Source organism: Rutidosis leptorrhynchoides, chromosome 9 (assembly GCF_046630445.1).
Source record: "Rutidosis leptorrhynchoides isolate AG116_Rl617_1_P2 chromosome 9, CSIRO_AGI_Rlap_v1, whole genome shotgun sequence".
Classification (NCBI taxonomy): Eukaryota; Viridiplantae; Streptophyta; class Magnoliopsida; order Asterales; family Asteraceae; genus Rutidosis; species Rutidosis leptorrhynchoides.
Window position 1 is genome coordinate 62,235,356 of NC_092341.1, and position 10,744 is coordinate 62,246,099.

Sequence of the window (10,744 nt, forward strand, 5' to 3'; positions counted from 1 at the left end):
TGAAATCCCCCGGTTAAGGGATGTGTGTGTCGGATTCTCTTCTAGAGAATTATTGCTTTGTGCCTATGTGCGATATAGGTGGTTCTTGCTCGGTTGTGATGGCGATATTCGCGCGTGCGGATATCTCGTGTGCGAAAATTCCTAGATGTGTGGAATGATTCCAAGTATGCACAAATACTTAATTTGTTTATATGTATTGTGGCAAGTGTCATCCAATTGTGAGGGTTATCTTTTCATTGGCCACGGTTGAAGTGTGATAAGTAGTAAGTGTTATCCGTTAAGATTCACTTTTCGTCGGCTACTTATTGGTGTGTGGAATGCGTTTTCCGTTAGGGATCGCTTTTGTTGCCCATGTGTGGGTAGAGGTAAGTGTGATCCGTAAGGATGCGCTTTTTGTCAGCCTCATGTTGCGTAGTGGTAAGTGGTTAACGTTTGATCTACCGCTTTTCGTCGGCCACGTACGCGTAAGGATGTGGGGCAAGTGGTATCCAATCGTGAGGATTCACTTTTCGTCGGCTCCATTGTGTTGTTTATTGGCCATGTTATTGGTGTGTTGTTACTTTAGCGATGTACGTGATAAGGGTACGCTAAAGGGATTGCTAACTTGGTACGAGGATATGGAATGTTAGCTTGTTTATGTCATGCGGTCGAGGCATGAGTTTGTCCCGGTTTGAGGACGAAGCGAGACTTAGTACTCGGTTTGGTAGAATTGGTGAATCACGGAGGATGATTCTAAACAGAAAGGTAACTTTGTGTAAGGTCGCCTAAAGGATTTGTATGAAATCTTCGAATTTGGGGGAAATGTTGTGGACATCGAGTTTGGACGTATGTCGAAGGACCATGGATTTTGGTACTTGCTAATTTAAGTGACGAGGATCACGAGGACATGATCGATTCTAAGTGGGGGAGAGTTGTAAGACCTAAATATTTATTGTACATAATGTATTTATGGTGTACGATGCGTATACGAAGTGTACGAAGCAGGTACGTGTTGCTTGCTCGAACGTCGAAGAAAACTGGACGTTGTTTGAGGTACAAAGTGTGTACGTATCTTTTCAACCCCAAATAAAGTTTGAGTTGATGTTTCAAAGCCTTACCATTGGAAATAATATCTTATTACGTTTCCAACGATATTTGGTTCATCGAAAACGGAGCTACGGTCAAAAAGTTATGGCCAAAACAAGTTTCTGAAATCTGACCTGCAGTGTGGAGCGGCGCGCGACCTTTTGGCGTGGCGCGCCGAATGGGTCTGATGCGTTTTTTTCAGCATTTTAAGTGTCTAAATGAAGGGTATTATGGTCCTTTCACTTGTGGACGGATTTGTGACTTTTAGATCAGTTTTAGATCCACTTTTGGATCATTTTCAAGTCCACAAACACTCTCATCTTCAACCTCAAGTTCTAGAGTGAGAGTAGAGTGAGAAAGCTTGAGAAGAGGAAGAAGAAGCTTGGATTCTTCAAGTTTAAGCTCATTACTTGTGTTGTTGTTGTACTAGCTTCGTTTTCTTCAAAAGGTAAAACCCTAATTCGGATTTAGTTGTGTTAATTCGTTTATTATGCTAGGGTTTGTGTTAAAGTAGATGTAAAACCCATTTCTTGGAAGTTTTGGGTAAACGGGTTAAGTTTTAGTGCAAGAACCCTAATATTGGTGGGTCTAGGGTTGGATGATGATATTGTGGGTTTGTAAAACTAAATTAGTTGATGAAATCACTAGCTACTTGGATTGTTGGTGATTAGGGGTGTAAACTTACAATTTGGTGTTTTGACTAGTTTTAGGTCAAAATGGGTTTTTGAGTAAAGAACCCTATAAATGGCGTTTAATGGCTAAAAGAGTTAAGATTAGCTATTTCGGGAACGCGGGAAGTGATTTCATAAGTTTTGGACTTGTGAGTATTGTTTTATGCTTAATAGGGTGTAAAACACACTTTAGGACCAAATGGGCGGGTCGTGTGTTTAAATGAGTGATCGAATGACCAAACCATGTTTAAATGATGTTGTTGAGGCATAATCACAAGTCATTTGTGATTATGAAGGTTTTCGAGCGAAAAATGGTTTTTGGTCAAAGTTGGTCAATAGGATGTTCTAGGAGAACATATGTATTGTTTAAGTCGAACAAGCATTGTGAGTAGCTTATTTGCATGTATACTTTGCGTAGGTGATTTGCGTGAAGTCGGTGGAAGAAGTTAAGATCGCGGGATACGTTCTTCAAGTATTTCAAGGTGAGTGGAATATTTATACGCTTATGTATATAATTTGGTTGCTTGTGTGCGGGGTGGTAAGTGATATCCGTTAGGATTCACTTTTCGTGGACCACATTTGAGTTGGGAAAAATATAGTGAATGATATCCACGTGGATAGCTCTTCGTTGGCTATATTCGTTTTGGATATGTAGTGAGTGGTTAATGTTTGACCTATCACTCTTCGTCGGCTACATGTGTGCGTTTGGATATGTGACTAGTGGTTAATGTTTGACCTATCACTCTTTGTCGGTCACATGTGTATATTTAGTTTGTGGCGAGTGATTAATGTTTGACCTATCGCTCTTCGTCGGCCACATGTGTGTTTGGGTAAGTGGTGAGTGTTAACCGTTTAGGGGTTCGCTCTTCGTTGGCCACTTATCGTGGGATGGTAAGCGGTTCCGCTTTTCGTCGGCCATCCTTGTGATTGAGGTAAGTGTTAACGTTTCGGTTGCACTTTTCGTCGGCCTCATGGTGCGTAGTGGTGAGTAGTTAACGATTTTGACCTACTACTCTTCGTCGGCCACTTACGCGTGCGATGGGTGGTGAGTAGTTAACGATTTTGACCTACTACTCTTCGTCGGCCACCATCGAGTCGAATGTCGACATTGGGTATATTGGGATGTGTAATTTTATTAGCATTGTACGTATTCGTTTTTGGCATGTATTATTGTTGAGATCTCTATGCTAATGATGTTGACTTGTTGTACGTACGATTAATCGTTTATTTGTTATTGCGGTTTGCTAATGTTATTGTGTTGTTGTGTAGGTGTATGCAAGTAATTGGATTATGTATGTATGCGTATAAGTATTGCATTTACTAAGCATTAGCTTACCCTCTCGTTGTTTACATTTTTAGGTTCGAAGGCGGACGTGGCAAGGGTATGCTCGGGATTAGATGATTTTCCCATTTTGATGCTTGCTTGGATTCGACCTAGGATTGGGTAGTTTATCCCCAACATCATGCTCGTAGTTTGTTGGAACTTAAACTCATTGGGTCGAAGTTGTATTTTGTATTAAAAGGGGTATTTGGGCATATGTGGGCCCCGCGATGTAAAGCTCGTTTTAATTAATTAATCATGTTAGTTTTACTTATATTAATGTGTTGTAAAAAGCGTTTCGTCTGAAAGTGTCGGGAACGAGTCTATCTTTTTCGCATTTAAAAAGCCCGGAGACAGGCCGTTTTGGCGCGGCGCGCCAGATAGGGGGCGCGGCGCGCGGGGTCACTGTACAGCAATTTTTTTTTTTTTGTTTGTATTTTCACGGGGTTTGGTCGAGGGTTGGTTTGGGTTGTTACATTTGGATAATAAATTTTTACTCGAATTAGCAAATGGTAAATTAATTTCAGCAGATAATATATGTCGGAATCGAGAAATTAAAATGGTTAGCGAAACATTTAAGATTGATTTGATACCAGTAGAGTTAGGGAGTTTTGATGTGATTATCGGTATGGACTGGTTGAAAGAAGTGAAAGCAGAGATCGTTTGTTACAAAAATGCAATTCGCATTATACGAGAAAAAGGAAAACCCTTAATGGTGTACGGAGAAAAGGGCAACACGAAGCTACATCTTATTAGTAATTTGAAGGCACCAAACTAATAAGAAAAGGTTGCTATGCTGTTCTAGCACACGTCGAGAAAGTACAAACTGAAGAAAAGAGCATCAATTATGTTCCCATTGCAAAAGAATTTCCCGATGTATTTCCGAAAGAATTACCGGGATTACCCCCACATCGATCCGTTGAATTTCAAATAGATCTTGTACCAGGAGCTGCACCAATAGCTCGTGCTCCTTACAGACTCGCACCCAGCGAGATGAAAGAACTGCAAAGCCAATTACAAGAACTTTTAGAGCGTGGTTTCATTCGACCAAGCACATCACCGTGGGGAGCTCCTGTTTTGTTTGTCAAGAAGAAAGATGGTACATTCAGGTTGTGTATCGACTACCGAGAGTTGAACAAACTTACCATCAAGAACCGCTACCCACTACCAAGAATCGACGACTTATTTGATCAACTACAAGGCTCGTCTGTTTATTCAAAGATTGACTTACGTTCCGGGTATCATCAAATGTGGGTGAAAGAAGATGATATTCCAAAGACTGCTTTCAGAACACGTTACGGTCATTACGAGTTTATGGTCATGCCATTTGGTTTAACTAATGCACCAGCTGTGTTCATGGACCTTATGAACCGAGTGTGTGGACCATACCTTGACAAGTTTGTCATTGTTTTCATTGATGACATACTTATTTACTCAAAGAATGACCAAGAACACGGTGAACATTTGAGAAAGGTGTTAGAAGTATTGAGGAAGGAAGAATTGTACGCTAAGTTTTCAAAGTGTGCATTTTGGTTGGAATAAGTTCAATTCCTCGGTCACATAGTGAACAAAGAAGGTATTAAGGTGGATCCGGTAAAGATAGAAACTGTTGAAAAGTGGGACACCCCGAAAACTCCGAAAAACATACGCCAGTTTTTAGGACTAGCTGGTTACTACAGAAGGTTCATCCAAGACTTTTCCAGAATAGCAAAACCCTTGACTGCATTAACGCATAAAGGGAAGAAATTTGAATGGAATGATGAACAAGAGAAAGCGTTTCAGTTATTGAAGAAAAAGCTAACTACGGCACCTATATTGTCATTGCCTGAAGGGAATGATGATTTTGTGATTTATTGTGATGCATCAAAGCAAGGTCTCAGTTGTGTATTAATGCAACGAACGAAGATGATTGCTTATGCGTCTAGACAATTGAAGATTCACGAACAAAATTATACGACGCATGATTTGGAATTAGGCGCGGTTGTTTTTGCATTAAAGACTTGGAGGCACTACTTATATGGGGTCAAAAGTATTATATATACCGACCACAAAAGTCTTCAACACATATTTAATCAGAAACAACTGAATATGAGGCAGCGTAGGTGGATTGAATTATTGAATGATTACGACTTTGAGATTCGTTACCACCCGGGGAAGGCAAATGTGGTAGCCGATGCCTTGAGCAGGAAGGACAGAGAACCCATTCGAGTAAAATCTATGAATATAATGATTCATAATAACATTACTACTCAAATAAAGGAGGCACAACAAGGAGTTTTAAAAGAGGGAAATTTAAAGGATGAAATACCCAAAGGATCGGAGAAGCATCTTAATATTCGGGAAGACGGAACCCGGTATAGGGCTGAAAGGATTTGGGTACCAAAATTTGGAGATATGAGAGAAGTGGTACTTAGAGAAGCTCATAAAACCAGATACTCAATACATCCTGGAATGGGGAAGATGTACAAGGATCTCAAGAAACATTTTTGGTGGCCGGGTATGAAAGCCGATGTTGCTAAATACGTAGGAGAATGTTTGACGTGTTCTAAGGTCAAAGCTGAGCATCAGAAACCATCAGGTCTACTTCAACAACCCAAAATCCCAGAATGGAAATGGGAAAACATTACCATGGATTTCATCACTAAATTGCCAAGGACTGCAAGTGGTTTTGATACTATTTGGGTAATAGTTGATCGTCTCACCAAATCCGCACACTTCCTACCAATAAGAGAAGATGACAAGATGAAGAAGTTAGCACGACTGTATTTGAAGGAATTCGTCTCCAGACATGGAATACCAATCTCTATTATCTCTGATAGGGATGGCAGATTTATTTCAAGATTCTGGCAGACATTACAGCAAGCATTAGGAACTCGTCTAGACATGAGTACTGCCTATCATCCACAAACTGATGGGCAGAGCGAAAGGACGATACAAACGCTTGAAGACATGCTACGAGCATGTGTTATTGATTTCGGAAACAGTTGGGATCGACATCTACCGTTAGCATAATTTTCCTACAACAACAGCTACCATTCAAGCATTGAGATGGCACCGTTTGAAGCACTTTATGGTAGAAAGTGCAGGTCTCCGATTTGTTGGAGTGAAGTGGGGGATAGACAGATTACGGGTCCAGAGATTATACAAGAAACTACCGAGAAGATCATCCAAATTCAACAACGGTTGAAAACCGCCCAAAGTCGACAAAAGAGCTACGCTGACATTAAAAGAAAAGATATAGAATTTGAAATTGGAGAGATGGTCATGCTTAAAGTTGCACCTTGGAAAGGCGTTGTTCGATTTGGTAAACGAGGGAAATTAAATCCAAGGTATATTGGACCATTCAAGATTATTGATCGTGTCGGACCAGTAGCTTACCGACTTGAGTTACCTCAACAACTCGCGACTGTACATAACACTTTCCACATCTCGAATTTGAAGAAATGTTTTGCTAAAGAAGATCTCACTATTCCGTTAGATGAAATCCAAATCAACGAAAAACTTCAATTCATCGAAGAACCCGTCGAAATAATGGATCGTGAGGTTAAAAGACTTAAGCAAAACAAGATACCAATTGTTAAGGTTTCGTGGAATGCTCGTAGAGGACCCGAGTTCACCTGGGAGCGTGAAGATCAGATGAAGAAGAAATACCCGCATCTATTTCCAGAAGATTCATCAACACCTTCAACAGCTTAAAATTTCGGGACGAAATTTATTTAACGGGTAGGTACTGTAGTGACCCGAACTTTTCCATGTTTATATATATTAATTGAGATTGATATTTACATGAATAAATGTTTCCAACATGTTAAGCAATCAAACTTGTTAAGACTTGATTAATTGAAATATGTTTCATATAGACAATTGACCACCCAAGTTGACCGGTGATTCACGAACGTTAAAACTTATAAAAACTATATGATGACATACATATGGATATATATATATAGTTAACATGATACTATGATAAGTAAACATATCATTAAGTATATTAACAATGAACTACATATGTAAAAACAAGACTACTAACTTAATGATTTTTAAACGAGACATATATGTAACGATTATCGTTGTAAAGACATTTAATGTATATATATCATATTAAGAGATATTCATACATGATAATATCATGATAATATAATAATTTAAAATCTCATTTGATATTATAAACATTGGGTTAACAACATTTAACAAGATCGTTAACCTAAAGGTTTCAAAACAACACTTACATGTAACGACTAACGATGACTTAACGACTCAGTTAAAATGTATATACATGTAGTGTTTTAATATGTATTTATACACTTTTGAAAGACTTCAATACACTTATCAAAATACTTCTACTTAACAAAAATGCTTACAATTACATCCTCGTTCAGTTTCATCAACAATTCTACTCGTATGCACCCGTATTCGTACTCGTACAATACACAGCTTTTAGATGTATGTACTATTGGTATATACACTCCAATGATCAGCTCTTAGCAGCCCATGTGAGTCACCTAACACATTTGGGAACCATCATTTGGCAACTAGCATGAAATATCTCATAAAATTACAAAAATATGAGTAATCATTCATGACTTATTTACATGAAAACAAAATTACATATCCTTTATATCTAATCCATACACCAACGAACAAAAACACCTACAAACACTTTCATTCTTCAATTTTCTTCATCTAATTGATCTCTCTCAAGTTCTATCTTCAAGTTCTAAGTGTTCTTCATATATTCTACAAGTTCTAGTTACATAAAATCAAGAATACTTTCAAGTTTGCTAGCTCACTTCCAATCTTGTAAGGTGATCATCCAACCTCAAGAAATCTTTGTTTCTTACAGTAGGTTATCATTCTAATACAAGGTAATAATCATATTCAAACTTTGGTTCAATTTTTATAACTATAACAATCTTATTTCAAGTGATGATCTTACTTGAACTTGTTTTCGTGTCATGATTCTGCTTCAAGAACTTCGAGCCATCCAAGGATCCGTTGAAGCTAGATCCATTTTTCTCTTTTCCAGTAGGTTTATCCAAGGAACTTAAGGTAGTAATGATGTTCATAACATCATTCGATTCATACATATAAAGCTATCTTATTCAAAGGTTTAAACTTGTAATCACTAGAACATAGTTTAGTTAATTCTAAACTTGTTCGCAAACAAAAGTTAATCCTTATAACTTGACTTTTAAAATCAACTAAACACATGTTCTATATCTATATGATATGCTAACTTAATGATTTAAAACCTGGAAACACGAAAAACACCGTAAAACCGGATTTACGCCGTCGTAGTAACACCGCGGGCTGTTTTGGGTTAGTTAATTAAAAACTATGATAAACTTTGATTTAAAAGTTGTTATTCTGGGAAAATTATTTTTATTATGAACATGAAACTATATCCAAAAATTACGGTTAAACTCAAAGTGGAAGTATGTTTTCTAAAATGGTCATCTAGACGTCGTTCTTTCGACTGAAATGACTACCTTTACAAAAACGACTTGTAACTTATTTTTCCGACCATAAACCTATACTTTTTCTGTTTAGATTCATAAAATAGAGTTCAATATAAAACCATAGTAATTTGATTCACTCAAAACGGATTTAAAATGAAGAAGTTATGGGTAAAACAAGATTGGATAATTTTTCTCATTTTAGCTACGTGAAAATTGGTAACAAATCTATTCCAACCATAACTTAATCAACTTGTATTGTATATTATGTAATCTTGAGATACCATAGACACGTATACAATGTTTCGACCTATCATGTCGACACATCTATATATATTTCGGAACAACCATAGACACTATATATGTGAATGTTGGAGTTAGCTATACAGGGTTGAGGTTGATTCCAAAATATATATAGTTTGAGTTGTGATCAATACTGAGATACGTATACACTGGGTCGTGGATTGATTCAAGATAATATTTATCGATTTATTTCTGTACATCTAACTGTGGACAACTAGTTGTAGGTTACTAACGAGGACAGCTGACTTAATAAACTTAAAACATCAAAATATATTAAAAGCGTTGTAAATATATTTTGAACATACTTTGATATATATGTATATATTGTTATAGGTTCGTGAATCAACCAGTGGCTAAGTCTTACTTCCCGACGAAGTAAAAATCTGTGAAAGTGAGTTATAGTCCCACTTTTAAAATCTAATATTTTTGGGATGAGAATACATGCAGGTTTTATAAATGATTTACAAAATAGACACAAGTACGTGAAACTACATTCTATGGTTGAATTATCGAAATCGAATATGCCCCTTTTTATTAAGTCTGGTAATCTAAGAATTAGGGAACATACACCCTAATTGACGTGAATCCTAAAGATAGATCTATCGGGCCCAACAAGCCCCATCCAAAGTACCGGATGCTTTAGTACTTCGAAATTTATATCATATCCGAAGGGTGTCCCGGAATGATGGGGATATTCTTATATATGCATCTTGTTAATGTCAGTTACCAGGTGTTCACCATATGAATGATTTTTATCTCTATGTATGGGATGTGTATTGAAATATGAAATCTTGTGGTCTATTGTTACGATTTGATATATATAGGTTAAACCTATAACTCACCAACATTTTTGTTGACGTTTTAAGCATGTTTATTCTCAGGTGATTATTAAGAGCTTCCGCTGTCGCATACTTAAATAAGGACAAGATTTGGAGTCCATGCTTGTATGATATTGTGTAAAAACTGCATTCAAGAAACTTATTTTGTTGTAACATATTTGTATTGTAAACCATTATGTAATGGTCGTGTGTAAACAGGATATTTTAGATTATCATTATTTGATAATCTACGTAAAGCTTTTAAACCTTTATTGATGAAATAAAGGTTATGGTTTGTTTTAAAATGAATGCAGTCTTTAAAAAAACGTCTCATATAGAGGTCAAAACCTCGCAACGAAATCAATTAATATGGAACGTTTTTAATCAATAAGAACGGGACATTTCATGTGTGTTGAGCGAAGAGTCCTGGGTTCGAAACTAGCTGCTACGATTTTTTTTATTTATTTAGCAACATGGGCTCAGGGATTAAATTTAGGCTTCAAGTGTTTAAATGTTTGGCCGTGTTTCCATTGGGCCGAGAGCATGTGATTATGTTGGGCCGAAACTCTTTAACCATTACCCATCGATTTCCTTTAAGATAAGGAGGTTATGAAATTTTATGATGATGGATGGCGATATGTATAAATATTTAAGTTGAGTTTAAATCAGAAAAACAAGGACATTCAAATGGTTAAGGGGTGTTTGGGTTAACGAGAGGTCACGAGTTCGAGTCCTATTTGAGACACTTTTGGGAAAAGCTTTAAAGGTAGAACTTTATAATTATTATGATTATTAAAATTAAGATTTTTTTATTAAGTATTATCATTATTAAATAACATTTTTTTTTTATCATTTTATTATTAATATTATCTTTATTATTAAAAGTATTATTAGTTTTATTATTATTTTTATTATTATCATTACTATTAATATTTTTAACGAACAAATGTTATCTATATAAAATTATACTACAAGTCAACTAATATTACATATTAATATAATTTTTTTTAACTAATATATTACCATTTATGTTAATAAAACTCTAATTAAATTATATATCATATAATTATTAACATATAATTACGAAATAGACACAAGTACTTAAAAATA